At 39.4% G+C, this 20,528-nt stretch overlaps 1 protein-coding gene across 1 annotated transcript in view; it reads left to right on the forward strand.

Moving 5' to 3' along the window:
• The window catches only part of AKAP6 (A-kinase anchoring protein 6), a 516,267-nt gene that overhangs the window by 67,190 nt on the left and 428,549 nt on the right, over nt 1-20,528 (forward strand). Inside the window, exon 2 of the mRNA XM_025392877.1 lies at nt 5,179-5,322. The gene's annotated coding sequence lies outside the window, so the exon portion shown is untranslated. The remainder of the gene's footprint in view (nt 1-5,178; nt 5,323-20,528) is intronic.

The following is a 20,528-nucleotide window of genomic DNA, read 5'->3' on the forward strand; positions in this document are numbered from 1 at the left end:
TGCAGCCTAAAGTGTTCTAACTTGTTAAAAAAACACACACACAAACAAAAACACTTCTCTAATGCTGAATAGGTGGAAAGTGGAAACTAGGGCCAGTGAAAGACAATTTGGCAGGTAGGAGAACAAAAAAGTAGTTTCCTTAGACCAGAGCTTATTGAAACACAAATTGCTGGGACTCAGTCCCAGAGCTTCCAATTCAGTAGCTCTGGAGAAGGCCTGAGAATTTGCACCTTTAAAAAGTTCCACAATGGTGCTGTTGCTACTGGTCCAAGGACCACACTTTGAGAACCACTACCTTAGACTTCCAAGCATGCTGCCTTTTATGCCAGGATAGCCAAGAGTGGTGGGCAGGGCCATGGTGCCAAGAAGTGAACTCTAGCTGTTCATTGGAAGAGCCATGGAGCCCCTCAAAGCAGGTTGAGCAGGTTGAGCCCCTCAAAGCATAATGGTACAGAAGTTATCAAAACACTTTTTATTGTCTTTTTTTTTTTTTTTGAGATGGGGTCTCACTTTGTCGCCCAGGCTGGAGTGCAGTAGTGTGATCTTGGTTCACTGCAGTCTCCGCCTCCCAGGTTCAAGTGATCTTCCCACCTCAGCCTTCTGAGTAGCTGGGACTACATGTGCTTGCCACTGTTCCTGGCTAAACTTTTTATTGTCTTCTTAAACTGTAAATTCCGTGAGGAGAGAGCATATGACTTGAATATCTTTATTCCTCATTGGATTTAACACACACTTCTAAGCACACTGTAGGCACTCAGTAATACAGAATTAACTCACTGGAAATAATTCTTGGTTAACTCACTGGAAAGAAAGCACTATTTGCCGAATTTTGTGGCTGGATGTTTTAAGGCAAGGGTAGGTACAATATAAGGAAGGCCAAAACTAGCCCAGGATGATGATTATGTAAATAAGAATTCACCTCCTTGCTAAGAAGTTCCAGCAACTTTTCCTTTAGGGAAAATGCAACACTTAGGTCTCATCTTTGAAACCTTTGGCTTTTGCTCTGAAAACCTGTCATCACCTATCTCTTTTTGCTTTTCATACTAACCACAAACTAAATCTCTGATAGTACCGTACTAGTCTGTCAATGTTGCTTTTCCTTCAAGTATTTACTCCCTCTGTGGACACCTCAACTCCAAGATTACAATCAGGGAAACCTCCTGTGTTTCAGATGAATAACAAACTGTCACTCTGTAAGAGAAGAGAACTCCCTCTGCCCTTTATGTAGTTTGCATTCAGACAAATAACTGTTTCTTAAATGAGAAACATAATTGGTATTGTACAAGGGCTGGGAGTGCTCCCATGCTTTCTTCCAAGCAGCAAATAGTGGCCCCAGATGCAGTGAGGCTCTGCCTCTGATTTGTAATGGAAGGAAATCGGCAGGTGTGGGGACTTCTCCCTGGCTGGAAGGATCTGCTTCCTCCAAGCCTCTGTTTAAACCAGGTGTTTGTTTACCTTGAGGCAGGGTCAGACAAGGGCTTCTTGGCTTTACCACTCTTTGCATTTCTTTTAATATCAGGTTTTGCCAAGTGATTCATACATGCTGGAAATGTAGAGAGGAATCTAAAGGAGTGGTATTTCCCTTAGCCAGGAATGGATTAAGACAGAAACATCAAATGTGATGGATGTGGTTAGACACATCCCTGTCCTTTCCAGTCATCCCACACCATGTACTGAGGCCTCTCCCATGGTTCCAGGCTTCTCCTGGGTCTAGCCAGCAGAAGGGGAGGGGACAGACTCTGTAAATATGTAAATACACAATAATTGTCAAACTGTAGGCCTTTATAGTGGCATTTCTCCAATAATATAATTGAGTTTTGATTTGGAGCAAATTGATGGTACTCTTTGCACACTATATATTTGCCCTTTTCCTTCCTTCCTTCCTTCCTTCCTTCCTTCCTTCCTTCCTTCCTTCCTTCCTTCCTTCCTTCCTTCCTTCCTTCCTTCCTTCCTTCCTTCCTTCCTTCCTTCCTTCCTTCCTTCCTTCCTTCTTTCCTTCCTTCTTTCCTTCCTTCTTTCCTTCCTTCTTCCTGTCCTGTCCTGTCCTGTCCTGTCTTTGTCTTTGTCTTTGTCCAGACAGAGTCTTGCTCTGTTGCCCAAGCTGGAGTGCAGTGACGCAATCTCGGCTCATTGCAACCTCGGCCTCCCAGGTTCAAGCAATTCTGCCTCAGCCTCCCGAGTAGCTGGGACTACAGGTACATGCCACCATACCTGGCCAATTTCTTTTGTATTTTAGTAGAGATGGGGTTTCACTATGTTGCCCAGGCTGGTCTTGAACTCCTGAGCTTAGGCAATCCACCCACCTTGGCCTCCCAAAGTGTTAGGATTACAGGCATGAGCCACTGCGCCTGGCCTGCCCTTATATTTCTACAAGTTACTAGAAATAAATTTTAAATGAAACACTTCTTATTTAGGGAGTCAGAGCAAAAACTACAATAAATTTGATTAAGAAGACTCACTCAAATATACAGAGGTATGAGTTTAATATGGTGCTTCTGAAAGATTGGACTTTGTTGTGAAGTATCATAAAATGTAACTATTAAGCTGAGAGGTTAAAACATGATAAAGAGGTTCTGCAGATCAAGAGATTTCACAAAGCTTTTTCTCAAATGCTCTCCCCATACTCTCAAAAATATCATCAGCAGTAATTTAACTGTCATCCGGTGTCTTGTCATATTACAGGAGAGAATGGGGATAAATCTTTTCATATCTTTGTAGGAGTACGCATTGGATACCACCTCAAGCGGGGCCTTCTGGGGACTCCCCACCTAAATACCCAAATTATAGGACACTTTACAAAGTGTTGAGAATAACCTCAAGCTTCCTCAGGTTCTCTGACAATTTCTCTTCCAGCCCAGGCTGATTTCTTGTTGAGGTCATACATTTCTTGTTGAGGATGATAGAAGCTGGATATTTCCCTTTTGTATCTCTTTTAAATCTGCTTGGTTCTTTTTAAAAAATAGTATCTTATTCCTTTCTACTGTTTTTAATTCCCTGTTTTACTTATAAAAATAGTTTAAAACCAGCTTGTTTTACAGCCGTTCCTGATAATTCTATTATGCTGTTCATATTTTGCTGTTTTCTGCTGAGCCTTGATTATGGAGCTGTGTTTCCCCAGGTGTTTTGTGAGTTAGGGTTGCAAGCTTTTGTTATCTGTGAGAATCCTGTGTGACCTTATTTGAGAATGTGTTTTTACCAAGAGGCTTCTTGTTTTCTTCTGCCAGAACCTCAGCAATGATATCTGGGAATCCATTTTTATGTTAATTTATCTGCAGGGTTTACCTGCCTTTGTAGTAGTGTAAATCTGTATCTCAAACCCACATGAAGGCAGGCCTGTGGTTATAAATTCTCAGAGGACATTTTTTTCCCTTCACTCAGAGTTCAGCCTGAGATAGAGGAGGTTCCTTGTTGCTTACTTCTGTGGGTGGATTTTTTTTTTTCCAGTCCACTTGTTTTCAGAGGATATAGACCTCTAGGGTCCTGGTTCAACATAAGAATCTCAGTTTTATCACCCTACCTTTTGGCCACTCTGTCATTTACACACAAGACTTTTTGTTACTTAGATTGGCAGTGACATTTAGAATTACAAAAGTTTGAGTACTTGTTTTTCAGATTTCTCTTTGTTTTGGGACTTTGAGGGTTTCATTTTTCATTCCTGAGAGTTTATATATTTAAAAAATTGTCAATTATATTTTATGCAGCATTTCCAGGTGTTTGGTGGCAGGCGTATTTCAAGATATTTAGTCTACTTTTAGCAAGAAAAAAAAGGAAGAGAGTAAGCATTCATAAATGTCATAAATGCTAGTCAAAAGTGACTCTGGTTATTTTAATAGTTGTGTTCTTCCTAATTCCTGGTTCCTTGACCAGTGTCCCATTGTGGTTGAGAATCCAACATCCATTCCACTCTGCTCCAAACCAATGGTTCACAAACTTAAGCACATCTGAATCTCTTGGAATTCTTATTGAAACACAGATTGCTGTGCTGCTGTGCTTCATCTGTAGAGATTCTGATCCAGTAAGTCTGGAGTGGGTCCTAATAGTTTGCATTTTTCTCAAGTGGTGCTGGTGGCCTGGGGACCACAATATAAGAATCAGTCATGATAATCCTATTCTTTCCACTTGAGACTAGTTTAGGAATGGGCATATGATCTAAATCTACCAGAAGGGATGAGGGGAAGTCTGCTGGGGGCTTCCAGGAAAGGTTACCTCAATCCTGAGAAAAAGGCCTAGGAAAAAATGGTTTGTTTTCCTCTGGGCATTGTCATGTAAGGGCATGATGCCTAGAACTATCACAGGCCTCTTACCTTCCTCGTGAGAATGAAGCTAATCTAGGGTAGAGGGCAGAGCCAGGACAGCAGAGAAGGAATCCTGATAGCTCTTACTTGGCTAGGTCCTGCCCTACTTCTGTTATTTCATTATGTGAGATACTCCATAATTAGAAAAAAAAAATTAAAATTGAAATGAGTCAGGGTTTTCTGGTTACCTGCAGCCCCAAAGATTCTAAGTGGTACAGCTATCATATGGGTATGTTGAGTCTTATTACCTGCCACCCCCAGCTACAGAGTGAAAAAGTTAGTTCATTTCAAATTATGTTTTTTGTTTCTTTTTTTGAACTACTGATTTTCTGTGACACTTTTTTTCTCCACTTTACCCCACCACACACACAGTCTCACCCAGCCCTCTGGGAATATGCTGTAACGCTTCAAAATTGTAAATCTCTTGAAGGGAGGCCGCTACTCCAAACTTGCATCTCACTTCCACATGTGGGACTGCAGGATCCATTTCTAGTTGAATGCATGATGACAGTTTTACAGGAAGTCTTCTTCCTTGTATTCCCTTTTTATATATTGCTGTTTTCTGGCAGCCCTAGCTAATTAATAACTTAATCTGTCTCTCTTTAGACTTCAGTTCCAATTTTTAGAATTTCCCAATCAAGTCAACATTGATTTTATTGGAATTTCAAATATACCCTGCCCTCCTGTGTTATATTTTTGCTGGAAAGAATTGTAGCAGGAATCAAGCCTCATGATGCAAATGCCTGAATCCTGAATTGTGACCAGGATTGCAAAGAAAATAAAAATGTAGCTCTCAAGGGAGTTGAACTAGCTTAGCACCTCCACGTGGAATCTCAGAATGAGAACAGTGATTTTTTTCCCCTCCTCTTCTGTTTAATCCTAGTTTGGACAGCTCTTTATTCAGAACATCAAGGACTGTTGACAGTTGAATAAAAAGGGTGGAGGCTCATGGGATTGTTAATGAGATACAAAGCCACCTTGAAATAAAAATAAATTTCTCTCTGTTGGCTCCTCTGGCCATGGAGAGGTGAGTTAAGAACCTCAAACCAATTTCTATTGACAAGTATTCTTATCATGGTAAACAGCGCAATGCATATTTTTGTTGACTTCTGAGAAAGAAGGCCAAGGGCTTCCAATTGTGTGATATCTTCCCAGCAGATAGCTGGGCTAAGGTAAACAAATTGCACTGATGTGGCATGAGGCACACTATCTGGTCAGAGAATAAAGTTCCTAGTTATAGTTAACATACAGCATTTTTCATAAAATTAAATTTTCAGCCCACAAATTCAGGCAAGTATTTATTTCCTGATATCAAATGCTTTTTCCTACTTTCTCTCCAATCCTAATAATTTATCTAGACCAGTTCATAGTTCATGCCTTCTTTTGAAGCCTTGCCTGACAACCCAAGCTAGAAATGATATTTCTTTTGAGTGCCTGGAGAACTAGTGTCCCTATTCTTGTCTTATTTTGCAAACTTGACTATACAGCTCTTTGAAGGCAGGAATTATATAATATCTTTTCTTGTATTATCCACACAAGGTCCACTACAGTGTTTTGCACATAGTAGTTGCTCAATAAATGTTGGTTGGTTGGTTGATTCTTTTTTGTTTGTTTGTTTTTGAGACAGAGTTTTGCTCCATTGCCTAGACCGGAGTATAGTGGCGTGCTCTCGGCTCACTGCACTTGTGCTTCCTGGGCTCAAGTGATTATCCTGCCTCAGCCTCCTGAGTAGCTGGGACTACAGGCACATGCCACCACACCTGGCTAATGTTTGTGTTTTTAGTAGAGATGAGTTTTCACCGTGTTGGCCAGACTGGTCTAGAACTCCTGACCTCAAGTGATCTGCCCACCTTGGCCTCCCAAAGTGCTGGGATTATAGGTGTGAGCCACTGAGCTCGGCTGGTTGATTTTTTATTTCTGTGAAGTATACAACACTGTAGATTTAGAAATCATCTAAGAAGAGGGTTTTCTCACATAAAGCCTGTGGATGCGCATCAAGCCTTCTGGAAATTTATTGAAATTAAATGCAAAGTAGACATTTTCTTGGGAGAGGGACCATAGCTGTCAACAGAATCACAAAGGGGTTCTTGATTCATTTCCAAATGAGGAGAATTACTGAACTAGGCTATTCATTTTCTTTTCTTCTTGACAAAACTATTAGTAGGTCTCCAGATGTTGATGATACTGTCATGACTTCACAAATATTATAGCAGTAAGAGTTCTCTTGGGGATACCTCAGTTCCCATTTTTAACTGTTGTTCCTGAAAGAGAAACGGAGATTAAATTGAATTCATGTGCTGTGATTAGACTGATTGTATTTTTTAAATTGCACACCATTAAAAGGACTGTGTTCTCAAGTTCTGGTAGAGACAGTATATCATGGTAGTTAGATGTATGAACTCAGAGCCAAGCCTGTGCTTATATCTCAGCTCTGTTACTTACTAGCTGTGTGACCTTGGGCAAATTACTTAAACCTTCCCAGTCTCAGTTTCTTCGTCTGTAAGATGAAAATAGTTACAGTGATCTACCTTTCAGGGTTGCTCTGAGGATTAAATGAATCAATGGATGAAAAACATTTAAAACAGTGCTTTGCACACATATTAACAGTAAACATAATGTAAGTGTTAGCTATTAATATTGCTGATGCTTTTGTTGTTGTTCAACTCTAGCTCTCATTTTCATGAATACAGATTAGCCATGGTAATTGTATCTTCTGCAGCCCTTCTCACCACCAAATTCTCTTCTGGGTCATCACATTGAGGTCAGATCAGATTGTTGAATTCTTTTGCAGAAATTATGTGTTTTTATTGTGTGCTAGGTATAATTCTAAGTTTTCTTGCTTGAGTTTGCTTGGCATTTTGAAATCAAGTTCTCACACTCTGAGGGTATTTAAGTCATTTAAAGATTACCAGGCTAGAGAATCAAGATCCTTTGAATTTCAGTGAATGTACTTTTTTATCCCATGAAATATTTTTTTAAAAAAATATTAACAAAAATATTCTTTATTCTAAGAAAACCTTTTAGTTGAGTCTTTTAGTCATCTTTACAGTTGTAGTTAACTTGGAAAAGGATAAAATGAAATGCAAAGGATTCCGACAGATTGAAGTCAGTACTGCCTGGAATTAATTCTTTCCATTAGCTTTAAGATTAACCCCTTTAAAATAATGAAAGGTTTTAATTAATCCTAGAATTTTTAATCCCCATCTTTGGGAGAAGCAGAAAAAATACTGAAGTGATTTTTGTGGGGGGAGGGCTTATGTTAAATGAGGCAGTTTGTCAGATTTTACTTTTATGAGTTGACTGGCAAGCATTTGAGAAGGGAGGGTGTTTTTTAGAAGGCTGTGCTGCAGCAGATTCCTCAGCTAAGTACACATCCTGTGATATTTCCCCCACTCTTCCCTGATCAGTGAAATTGCAATTAAACAACTAATATCAACTGCTCCATTTCCATGATCTTCAGAGCCTATGGAATTAGAATTACATATTTAGGGAGGAGAAAATTTTCCACTTGATGTCTAGGATAATGAACAGTGATGGAAATTGGGGTTATGAGGAGTCAGGATATATATATTAGTCAGAATGTCAGCAGGCAATAGTTGATACCTGAAAATTGGGTAATTTTCAGAGTTAACACTAAATTTATAAAGGTGTGGGCAGGGTATAGGAAAAGTACAAAGGGTAGTGCAGTATTCTTAGGCTAGTAAGATGAGGGCAGTGTCTTTCCATCCCTGGGTCTGAACTGGCAAGACAGACAGGCAAGCAATAACTATATTCCAAGAAGGGAAGGAGGGAGGGTAGAAGAGAGAAGGTTGAGAACTAGTCGTGTGGGGAAGGCCTCTGATGAGAGCTGTGACCTCTGGTCTAAGTCAAAGTATGTTGGCAAACTAGAGGAAGGCTTCAGGGAGAGGAAGGGATAAATGCCCTAACCTCACTCTTCTCTTTTCCTGATCTCAAGCCAGTGGTCCTGTATGAACCCAATACAAGCCAGAGGGCAGAGGGCAGAACTTGCAGCAAATGTCATTCTGGGATCATTTTGTACCATACTTTATTCATGTTCTCTTTCCCTGGATGCCTCCAACTCTCACCCAAGTGCTTACATTTATGTGCCTTCCTCTTATTCCTGCTTCCACATGCTCCATACCGGCTGACACCTAGAGCAGATCATTTTAAATACCCCTCCCCTTGCTTTTACAGGACAAAATTATTTTCGATAATGATAAGTCATAATGATTGTTTTTTTTTTGACTCATCCTTAAGTTTCACAACAAATATAATTGACAATTTTAAAAGACTAAATTACAATGTTGACATTGTTCAAATTTGGTAAAATATTTCATCTCATTATACATCTCAAATTTTCATTTACCAAACAAAAATATTTCACTTTGTGGTTCATTCTCTGTTTCACTGTGATATGGTTTGGTTGTGTCCCCAAAATCTCATCTCGAATTACAATCCCCAAATCCCCACGTCAAGAGCAGGACAGGTGGATGTAACTGAATCATGGGGGCAGTTTCCCCCATACAGTTCTTGTGATAGTGAGTGAGTTCTTGCGAGATCTGATGGTTCTATAACCGGCATTTCCCCTGCTAGCACCCATTCTGTCTCCTGCCACCCTGTGAAGAAGTGCCTTCTGCCATGATTGTAAGTTTCCTGAGGCCTCCCCAGTGGTGCAGAACTGTGATGAGATTACCCAGTCTTCTGTATTTCTTCATAGCAGCATGAGAATGGACTAATACACATTGTTTTAATTTTAAACATAAATTAAAAATTCCAAGTGTCCGTGAAGAATGACAGAATTGATGTAACTCAGGTTTCGGTTATTCCTTTTGAAAATCAGTTTCTAATCTACTGTTTAAATAAGGAATAGGTAGCACTCTGGAGGCCAGAGGCAGGAACTGCTCCTGCAGCAAAGTTGAATGGTTCTAGACCCTAAGAATGTATCCTGGGAAGGAGTGTAGCTGACTTTAAGTGTGTCAGGACTGATTGTGTAACTAGAAGCTCTCTGAATTAGCTTCCATATAGAATAAAATTTTTTGTTTGTTTGTTTGTTTTGAGACAGAGTCTTGCTCTGTTGCCCAGGTGGGAGTGCAGTGGTGTGATCTTGGCTCACCGCAGCCTCTGCCTCCTGAGTTCAGGCGATTCTCCTGCCTCAGCCTCCCGAGTAGCTAGGATTACAAGCACATGCCACCATGCCCGGCTAATTTTTGAATTTTTAGTAGAGACAGGGTTTCATTATGTTGGCCAGGCTGGTCTTGAACTCCTGACCTCATGATCTGCCCACCTTGGCCTCCCAAAGTGCTGGGATTACAGGCATGAGCCACTGTGCCTGGCGAATACAATGTTTTTATAAAGAAAATTTTTAAAAGAGAGAGAATTGGAGGCTTACATATATATTGTTAAAATTGCAGTAATTCTTAGTTAGCCAAGGTGTTAATAAAAAGCAGGTTGACTTTTTGTCAGTTTATTATGTTTTAAAATTCTCCACAAACAATTCACTCCCTTATTGTCTGTACCCTGGGCACAGCAAAGTAAGGTAGAAAAGGAAGAGAGAGTGAATCTAGGGGCAGCAGCAAGGCAGCTTACCCAGGACATTAAGTTATAAATTGAGAACTTTCCAAGTCATTCCTTATCTGTTTTCATGAAGTTGTCAAGCCCATTAGTGTGTTATCCTTACAGATTTTTGTGACAGCAATGTACTTGTGGTGAGTGCTTGAGTGGGGATGATTATAACAAAATGGAAGAAAGATGTATAATTCTACTTACCAAATGAAAACCTTGGAAGTTCTCTTTTTGCTGTAAGACTGCTTCCTAGAGCTTGTGGCAAATGCAATTCTGGATCATTTTATACCATACTTTATTCACATTCTCCTTCCCTGGATGCCACCAACTCTCACCCAAGTGCCTCCATTTGTTTGCTTTCCTCATCTTCCTGCATCCACATGTCACAAGACAAGCTGCTTCCTTTTTCCATCTTAGCTTTCCTTTCCCATCCCCTTCTTGGCTACCCCTGTTTCCTTCTTATTTCTTCACTGGACCAGACATGAATTTGTTCTGGGAACTTTTACTAATCTATGGAAAAGGTTGTTAATAGGCTTCATGTCAGATGTTCAGTTGCTTAGTAACTCAAAGAACTTCCTGCCAAGTTTATGTTCAGAGAATTAGACAAACCATCCAGTCCCCACTGTTCTCAGGCCTGGGCTGCATCAGCTCTCCAGCTTGGCTGTGTGTGAGGAGATCCCCACACAGGCTCAGAAAGGAGCCTCAGCCTCCACAGAGCAGTGAGTGTGACAGCAGAGTCTGAGCCTACCTGGCCCGGTCTGAAGAGGAACCTGGGGAGGCTGACCTGAACAGAGGTGCAGGCATGTTTTCAGAGTTCCTAAAACTGATATTTACTGCATGTTAGTGAGGTGGTTTGAATTTTTTCAGTTTCTCTGCTTCTTCCTTTGTTCCACTTCCTGATCCATGTCTCCTTCTCATTTCAGTTCCTAGTGTTTTTCAGGAAACCTGTAGTTTTAGACTTACAGGCTCTCTATCAAATGGTACCATGTAACCTTAGAGCAGTGGCATAGTACTCATCTCTTGTTGCCAACCTCCACAAACACACAGAAACCATGCAAAATCCCCAAGGATTCTGGATTAGGATATACCAACCTGGAGGAGAAGGGTTTCTACACTGGTAGGAGGAATGAATCTCGGTAAAATAATTGCTTTTAATGACCGCTAGGAGTTTAGAAACATCCTATGGCACAGCAAAGAGTTTCCTTGCTGAACCGCAGATGGTGTTTATTGCCAGATGATGTGCAGAAAAGTGCCAGATGATTAGGCTCTTTCTAGGGGATGTCAGAATCTTCTATAACCCACACAAATAATTGGCCTTCTAACACCCCCAAACTGTAACACAAAGGAGGTTGGAAAACTTCTAAGAAGGTAGTTATCATGGCATGAGTAAAAATTTCTGTTTGGCACACCATGGCTAGCAGTGGGAAGTGGGTGGTTGAATAAGAACTCCTCCAAGACTCTGGCTGGCTAGGAGCCAGGATTCTTCAACTGGAAATGAACGGGGAAGGAGGGGAAAAGAACAAAAATCTGCTGAGGGATAATAAAAATTTTAATGATTCTTCAAATGTTGCATTGTCTTGTAAATATAGTTGTAAATTTAACTTTAAAATGACTTTTACTCAATTGGGTCAGAGACTTAAAAATGATTAAAAGAAAGGAATAGGTTTCAGATTAGCAATAATATTTGTACAAAAAGATTTTCAGTGTTCAGAGTAACTGATGGACTCTGGTTTTGGGTGATGGTTTTAATTACTGGAAGCTTATATATAATTATATAATTTATAATATATAATATATAATTTATAAAATTATATAATTTTCAATGAGCAACCACTCTAAACATAAGGATGAGGTATCAGCTGTGGAGTTTTTCCTAAGAATACCAGTAAATTGAGTGTGACCTGACCTTAGTCTGTTATTGTAACCAGAGTTACTATACTTTGCTGTAGTCTAGAAATATCTCCAAGTAGGTATGTACAGGGAAGGTAGATGATCTTTGTGCCTTCACTCTAATGGTCTTGTAGTAGGAATGTAGATCATGGTTTGGTGGAGGGATATTGGTGAAGCGTGGGGTTTTCTTATCCATGGCAAGGAAAATGCTGGTGGAAGTCTTCATGTGTGGGATGATTAGCTGACATAACCGAATAAGATTAGTTTATATAGGCCGGGCATGGTGATTCACCCCTATATTGCCCGTAATCCCAGCACTTTGGGAGGCTGATGCAGGTGGATCACCTGAGGTCAGGAATTTGATACCAGCCTGGCCAACATGGCGAAACCCTGTCTCTACTAAAAATACAAAAATTAGCCAGGCGTGGTGGCATACGCTTGTAATCCCAGCTACTCAGGAGGCTAAGGCAGGAGAATCACTTGAGGCGGAGGTTGCAGTGAGCCAAGATTGCGCCACTGCACTCCAGCCCGTGCCACAGAGCAAGACTCCGTCTCAAAAAAAAAAAAAAGATTAGTTCATATACCCAATTTCACCTTTGAAAATGCCAGCTACCTAGATGACTAGGATATGTTTGAAGAGAGATACAGGCTTAGACATATCTTAGAGACTACAGAATTACATAGATGACAAAGGAGCCAAGAATTCTTGAACTGAAACAGATGAATTAGAGAGAAAAATACTTTTTTTCCCCTTTAAAGCCTAGACTAGTGTATAAAAGTTATAAAAGCAGACTTGGGTACGTTTCAAGGTGATTCACAACTGAACCATCTTCTTCAGAAAACAGTAGCCCCTTATCCTTAAACATGTTCCAGGAATCTTGAAATGGTGATTCCTTCCTTGGGAAGGAGGTTGACAGATGGCTTCTGAGTTCCTTTCTTTTTTTTTTTTACCCTTATTTCTTTTTATTATTATTATTATTATTATTATTATTATACTTTAAGTTCTAGGGTACATGTGCATAACGTGCAGGTTTGTTACATATGTATACTTGTGCCATGTTGCTGTGCTGCACCCATCAACTCATCAGCACCCATCAACTCGTCATTTACATCAGGTATAACTCCCAATGCAATCCCTCCCCCCTCCCCCCTCCCCCCTCCCCATGATAGGCCCCAGTGTGTGATGTTCCCATTCCCGAGTCCAAGTGATCTCATTGTTCAGTTCCCACCTATGAGTGAGAACATGCGGTGTTTGGTTTTCTGTTCTTGTGATAGTTTGCTAAGAATGATGGTTTCCAGCTGCATCCATGTCCCTACAAAGGACACAAACTCATCCTTTTTTATGACTGCATAGTATTCCATGGTGTATATGTGCCACATTTTCTTAATCCAGTCTGTCACTGATGAACATTTGGGTTGATTCCAAGTCTTTGCTATTGTGAATAGTGCCGCAATAAACATACGTGTGCATGTGTCTTTATAGCAGCATGATTTATAATCCTTTGGGTATATACCCAGTAATGGGATGGCTGGGTCATATGGTACATCTAGTTCTAGATCCTTGAGGAAACGCCATACTGTTTTCCATAATGGTTGAACTAGTTTACAATCCTACCAACAGTGTAAAAATGTTCCTATTTCTCCACATCCTCTCCAGCACCTGTTGTTTCCTGACTTTTTAATGATCGTCATTCTAACTGGTGTGAGATGGTATCTCATTGTGGTTTTGATTTGCATTTCTCTGATGGCCAGTGATGATGAGCATTTTTTCATGTGTCTGTTGGCTGTATGAATGTCTTCTTTTGAGAAATGTCTGTTCATATCCTTGGCCCACTTTTTGATGGGGCTGTTTGTTTTTTTCTTGTAAATTTGTTTGAGTTCTTTGTAGGTTCTGGATATAAGCCCTTTGTCAGATGAGTAGATTGCAAAAATTTTCTCCCATTCTGTAGGTTGCCTGTTCCCTCTGATGGTACTTTCTTTTGCTGTGCAGAAGCTCTTTAGTTTAATGAGATCCCATTTGTCAATTTTGGCTTTTGCTGCCATTGCTTTTGGTGTTTTAGACATGAATTCTTTGCCCATGCCCATGTCCTGAATGGTACTACCTAGGTTTTCCTCTAGGATTTTTATGGTATTAGGTCTAACATTTAAGTCTCTAATCCATCTTGAATTAATTTTCGTATAAGGAGTAAGGAAAGGATCCAGTTTCAGCTTTCTACTTATGGCTAGCCAATTTTCCCAGCACCATTTATTAAATAGGGAATCCTTTCCCCATTTCTTGTTTTTGTCAGGTTTGTCAAAGATCAGATGGCTGTATATGTGTGGTATTATTTCTGAGGACTCTGTTCGGTTCCATTGGTCTATATCTCTGTTTTGGTACCAGTACCATGCTGTTTTGGTGACTGTAGCCTTGTAGTATAGTTTGAAGTCAGGTAGCGTGATGCCTCCAGCTTTGTTCTTTTGACTTAGGATTGTCTTGGAGATGCGGGCTCTTTTTTGGTTCCATATGAACTTTAAAGCAGTTTTTTCCAATTCTGTGAAGAAACTCATTGGTAGCTTGATGGGGATGGCATTGAATCTATAAATAACCTTGGGCAGTATGGCCATTTTCACAATATTGATTCTTCCTATCCATGAGCATGGTATGTTCTTCCATTTGTTTGTGTCCTCTTTTATTTCACTGAGCAGTGGTTTGTAGTTTTCCTTGAAGAGGTCCTTTACATCCCTTGTAAGTTGGATTCCTAGGTATTTTATTCTCTTTGAAGCAATTGTGAATGGAAGTTCATTCATGATTTGGCTCTCTGTTTGTCTGTTACTGGTGTATACGAATGCTTGTGATTTTTGCATATAAATTTTGTATCCTGAGACTTTGCTGAAGTTGCTTATCAGCTTAAGGAGATTTTGGGCTGAGACGATGGGATTTTTTAAATATACAATCATGTCATCTGCAAAGAGGGACAATTTGACTTCTTCTTTTCCTAACTGAATACCCTTGATTTCTTTCTCTTGCCTGATTGCCCTAGCCAGAACTTCCAACACTATGTTGAATAGGAGTGGTGAGAGAGGGCATCCCCGTCTTGTGCCAGTTTTCAAAGGGAATTTTTCCAGTTTTTGCCCATTCAGTATGATATTGGCTGTGGGTTTGTCATAAATAGCTCTTATTATTTTGAGGTACGTTCCGTCAATACTGAATTTATTGAGCGTTTTTAGCATGAAGGGCTGTTGAATTTTGTCAAAAGCCTTTTCTGCATCTATTGAGATAATCATGTGGTTCTTGTCTTTGGTTCTGTTTATATGCTGGATTACATTTATTGATTTGTGAATGTTGAACCAGCCTTGCATCCCAGGGATGAAGCCCACTTGATCGTGGTGGATAAGCTTTTTGATGTGTTGCTGAATCCGGTTTGCCAGTATTTTATTGAGGATTTTTGCATCGATGTTCATCAGGGATATTGGTCTAAAATTCTCTTTTTTTGTTGTATCTCTGCCAGGCTTTGGTATCAGGATGATGTTGGCCTCATAAAATGAGTTAGGGAGGATTCCCTCTTTTTCTATTGATTGGAATAGTTTCAGAAGGAATGGTACCAGCTCCTCCTGGTACCTCTGGTAGAATTCGGCTGTGAATCCATCTGGTCCTGGACTTTTTTTGGTTGGTAGGCTATTAATTATTGCCTCAATTTCAGAGCCTGCTATTGGTCTATTCAGGGATTCAACTTCTTCCTGGTTTAGTCTTGGGAGAGTGTAAGTGTCCAGGAAATTATCCATTTCTTCTAGATTTTCCAGTTTATTTGCATAGCTGAGTTCCTTTCTAGCTGAAATTGTGTGATTCTCATTAAAAAGTTTTTCCTTACATTAAAAATGCATTTCATATACTGATATGGCCTAACAACAAAGGTTTTCTTCCTCTTCTAATTTGAAACTGACAATAAAACTTGTAAACAGTTTGAAAGGTAATAAATTTCTACATGTTCCAACTGATGTCAGATGCTCATCTCTTAAAGACCAGAACCTCAGAGGCATTCCAGGAGAGTCCACTTGGCTTAATCACTTCTCTTGATTATGTATGAGGACTAAACTCTGACCTTTTTTTTTCTTATTTTGCCCAAATCCTACCTAAGGAACCTAGGGAGTCATACCCTGCAAACCATAAAGTCTCGTCAGAGGGATTTTATTTAATCCTGCTTTCCAACTTGACTCTGGCGTAACATCACGTAACAAATAAGGAAGGAAATCAAAATATTTTAACCCCAAATATATTTCCTTGTCATATCTTCAAATTGCCATGCAAAGTCACCTCTTGTGGGGAAAATCTACATTCTGTAGAGAATCCCCTTCCTCTCCTCCTTTTTTTTCTTTCCAGATCCAGGAGATAATCAACTAAGAGTCAGGCACCCTTTTAAGTCCAATAAGAAACACTTTCTAACCTATTCTCTCTGAAGTCTGCTATCTGCACAATAAAACTTGGTCTCCATACCCCTTTATCTTAACCCAGATATTTCCTTTCTGTTGATCCCAGGTCTTTAGATAAACTCAACACATTGTCAACCAGAAAAAATTTAAATTTTACTTATATCCTGGAAGCTCTCCACTTTGAGTTGTCCTGCCTTTCCAAACCAATGTACATCTTAAATATATTAGATTGATGTCTCATGTCTCCCCAAAATGTATAAAACCAGGCTGTGCCCTAGCCACCTCAGGCACATGTTCTCAGGACCTCCTAAGGGCTGCGTTACAGGCCATGGTCACTCATATTTGGCTAAAAATAAATCTCTTCAAATATTTTATAGAGTTTGACTCTTTTCATTGACAAATATAATGAGACTTTTAAAAAAGATTATTATTAAGATAACAAATGTTCTTTAAGTGAGAAAGAGCAAACTATTTAGATATTTATGGGGTAAAGTAAATGCCAATTTATTGCCTATAGGTAGATCATATTAATAGGTTTATTTTTATTTTTGTTTTTTACTTTTTAATTATTTTGGGATACTCTTAACTTCAGATGATGTTTGTTAGAAAGATTTTTTAAAAATTTAGATTTCATAAAATAATCTTTGTTGAAAACAACTAAATCACACTGTGCTTTTTAAATGGTTAATTCAAGCATAAATTGTAAGTGAATCTGTGCTCAACCATGCATAACTTCAACTAGTATCCATTAATATCTAAGAAGCTGATTTGAAACTCTGAGTATATGAGAGGGAATTGTCAGCTATCAGCCTCACTATAAAGCAGTGATTTTCAACCAGGAGTGATTTTGCTCCTTATAGGACATTTGGCAATGTCAAGAGACATTTCTGTTTGTAATGCTGGAGAGGTTGTGGCATCTAGTGGGTAGAGGCCACAGGTACTACAACTAGACATTCTACAATGCACAGGACAGCTCTCCACAACAAAGAATTTTCTGGTCCCAAATGTCAAAAGTGCCAAGGTTGAGAAATCCTGCTATATAGGTTGATATGGGCTGTTCATTGATGGAATATCCTTCTCCATCAATATCTTTAGGTATTTCCTTTAGATTTGATGAGATTCCAACCTGCTGATTGCACTCTGGGAATTGAATGGAGGAAGAAGGCAGGATTTAAACATTTAATAAGCATATGTTGACCTAATTTCCCAGTGTAGGGTAAGGTGTCCCTGCCTTCAACATTGGTATCCTTTTATCTAGAGACCCTCTATTTTATTCTCTGCATAGAGAGGCAGACTCCCACCCAAGAGAAGGAATCTGGGGTTTTAGCTGGTTCTTAAATTGGCTTCCAGGTGATTATCTTAGGTTTAGGCCCACCTTCACCCTTCTTCCAGGGGAACAAGATGTCATCAGTTTTGGGCATTTGGGGGCTCTACCTGTAAATTTGATTGACTCTCAGTTTCCCCACTGCCAGTTTAGGATTTAGCTTTCTTAGATCTGCTAAATCAGTTACTTCTTGCCCATTTATTTTCTGGTTTCCAAATCCTCTTGTTGTTATCATCTCTCTTACTCTCTCTCCTTTTTTTAAATTATTTAGTGATATTTTTATGGGTTTTAGGAGGTAGCAGAGGCTAATGAGAACATTTGATCTTCTGTCTTTACCAGAAGTATAAAATTAGTTTTTCTTCTCTAATATGTTTCCGTAATGCTAGCTGCTTCATTTACAAGCTAATACCAGGAAATGGCTTTAAGAAAACACATTGGTAAGGGATTTGTCAGGATCTTGGTTTTTGTGAGACAGGGTCCAGATTGAGTGCTACCTCAGAAGTTTCCCTTGTTACTTAAAACAAGCAAACGAAGAAACATTTTCCAGTAGTTACTTTCAGCTTTTCTGGATTTTCTTTTCTCTTTAACTATTTCATACCCTCTTATTTAGTGGGTAGCATACAATTGTCTACCAGCTTATTTATATAAAGGATTTATTGAATTTTTATTTCTTCACTGATTGAATCATTCATGCATTCAGTGTCTCACTCACTCCTTGAGTCATTACATGTTCAGTACAAGTATATCACATGCCTGCTATGCCGAAGGGTCTGAGTGAGACACCATGTAGGATGCAAAATTGTGTCACATAATCCTTGCTTTTAAGGAGTTTATAATCTTTTTCGTATCTTTTGGAAATAAATTACATGACATGTTTCCATGATAACTAGACATACTTCATAATTTTGGTACATAATATTGACACAATACTACTCTCCCCTTTTGTAACATTAACTTTCAAGAGCATCTTTTGGCAAGGCTATGTTTACAAAAATAATGTCAGGCATTATGCATTCTATGAAGGGACGCTATTTTATCAGATGTCATAGCCAAAAGAAATTTACTATTCACTTATGTTTTGGCTCTGTTGAGTTCTTAGGAATTGAAGCTAAAAATTCATTGCTGTGTACCTCAAAGGAGCTTCTAATTGTTACACTCTTCAAGTCTCCAGGAAATGATTCCCCTAAAACAAATCAGCATATGCAATGTGCCTATATGCATAGTAGATCTTCAATAACACACACCATGGATGATGTTATCAGCAATCTGCCTTGTTCTAGACCTATATGTCTTAACAAATACAAATGCCTTTGGTTAAAGAAAAAAGATGGTATGGTGGACTGAGAGTAGGTATATACATTGCACTTTTTTCTTAATCTTGAAATTGGGGATTTTATTGTAAACCAGATAGTCAATCTCACCATGTGCCATTTTATATACAGTGTCTTCTATATTTCTACTCTAGAGGCTATCCAGAGGTCCTTGAAACTGGACATACTGTTTTAAAAATGCCTTTCTTTTTAACAGTATGTTATCTTTATCACCAAAAGATGTTACGTAAGAATAGTATCAAACAGGTCAGGGATGGTCTTAGGGACAAAAATTAAGTATTCACTGAAAATCTTTTTTATTTATTTATTTATTTATTTTTGAGATAGGGTCTTGCTCTGTCACCCAGGCTGGAGTGCAGTGGTGGGATCATGATTCACTGCAGCCTTGACCCCTCAAGGTCCAAGTGATCCTCCCACCTCAGCCTCCTGAGTAGCTGGGACCACAAGCATGCGCCACCACACCTGGCTATTATAAAAATTTTTTTGTAGCAATGGGTCTCACTTTGTTGCCCAGGCTACTCTCAAACTCCTAGGCTCAAGTGATCTCCTGCCTTGGACTTCCGAAGTGCTGGGGTTATAGGCATGAACCGCTATGCCTGGCCGAAAACCATTCTTAAATCCTTGTAATATATAGCCATAGAAGGAGGAACCTCACAGTTATTGAATCACAAATTTCTCCCTTGCTTCCTGGGCCATTTCCTCCCCAAAACATTACTCAAAATGAAGTGCCCTGCCATTGTGTTTTCTGTTAAATTCTCCATAGCTCTTAGCATAATGTCTTGAGGACAGAAGGAGCTCTTTGGGTGTTTCTTAATTGATTGATGGATGAATCCAAGCTGCAAGAAACATCACTGGATTTCTCTGTCTCTATGGAGCATATCCTCCTTGTCACAGTTTGAGGTTTGCCTTTATTAGTTTTATCACAGGCAGGAGGGAGGATAAGCCCAAAGTAGAGACGGACTTAAATTGACAGGCTTCTGTACAGGATCAAAGGTAAAAGCTGTACACTAAGTACAAAAGAGTTCGGTGTCAGAAGGTAGTCATGGATTTGGCTAGCCAGAATCTGGAATGCCAGAAATAGAATCCCAGCCTAAAACTTAGAGAATGTTGAAAGGGACATAAGCTTGTTAAAAACAGAATGGGAGATTTGGTTGAAATTAGACGGTAAATAAAATGAGAAACCAGCACAACCTTCAGTATTTTCTCCTTTACAGACTGGTAGCTTGAGATTGAGTAAGCCTGGCCATGAAGTGGGGACTGCTGAGGTCAAGGTTTCAGAGACAGGATAAGAAAGGCCTCTTGCTTTTGATTTCATAAGGTCTACAATCACTCTGTATTTGAATACAATGAATACTTGAAATTCTTTAGAGCAATGATCCCCAAAGTGCTGGTTCTGTTAATAAAAAAAATATGTGTTTGGAAAAGACTGAATTACACAAAAATGACAAATTTCTGAAGACTCCTGGGAACTAATGTAAGCTGTGTATCTCTCATAAGGGGTGTGTGTAAGCAGGATTTCCCGGATGTATCAACCTCTAAACATTTTCTTAAAGTACTTTGCAGAGCCGGTATTGCATGAACCATGTTTCAGGAAATGATGCTCTGGATATTATTTATATTTATGCCGGAATTGTGATAGGATATACTGTTCCCCCTGGTCATTGGAGCTCAGCTTATGCAATTTTACAGCTGAATGAATTGGTCTTTTTGTTTGCATTT

Source organism: Theropithecus gelada, chromosome 7b (genome assembly GCF_003255815.1).
Source record: "Theropithecus gelada isolate Dixy chromosome 7b, Tgel_1.0, whole genome shotgun sequence".
Taxonomy (NCBI): domain Eukaryota; kingdom Metazoa; phylum Chordata; class Mammalia; order Primates; family Cercopithecidae; genus Theropithecus; species Theropithecus gelada.